At 25.4% G+C, this 437-nt stretch overlaps 1 long non-coding RNA gene across 3 annotated transcripts in view; it reads left to right on the top strand.

Moving 5' to 3' along the window:
* LOC106680128 (uncharacterized) overlaps positions 1-437 on the top strand; it is a 486,547-nt gene that overhangs the window by 429,718 nt on the left and 56,392 nt on the right. The window lies entirely within an intron of this gene.

Here is a 437-nt window from a genome sequence, read left to right as displayed (position 1 = left end):
AGACAAAAATGCAATTTAAAATAAAATAAATTAATTTAAAAACAAGGCTGGCATGTGTGAGTGGGAAGTTATAAATGGTTTGTTATATGGTAGTGAATTTGTTGTGGATAATCTTGTATAAGAAGAGTTAAATATTTGTGATTTTAAATTTTTTTAAAAATAGGTAACTAAACTTAAGCTTAATAAGCTTATTAATAATAAATATGACTCTCTAATAATTGACTTTTTAAATAGGCTTATAACTTATAATAAAGGAAATGACCTGGGCAGAATAGCCTGTAAAAGTAACTTTAAATTAATGTGAGGAAGAAATTATAATTGAAGGTATGTTATATTATTGGTGAATAATAGGGGTATTCATGATGTTGTGTTAAATGTTATATGTTTTACCATGTTAAATGTTATAACTATAGGATTGTGAGCAGCCCTATTTGAAG

The sequence above is a fragment of the Halyomorpha halys genome, unplaced genomic scaffold, assembly GCF_000696795.3.
Source record: "Halyomorpha halys isolate HHAL.00 unplaced genomic scaffold, Hhal_1.1 Scaffold244.1, whole genome shotgun sequence".
NCBI lineage: Eukaryota > Metazoa > Arthropoda > Insecta > Hemiptera > Pentatomidae > Halyomorpha > Halyomorpha halys.
Note: the sequence above shows the minus strand (reverse complement) of the source record. Positions and strands in the feature narration are given on the sequence as shown.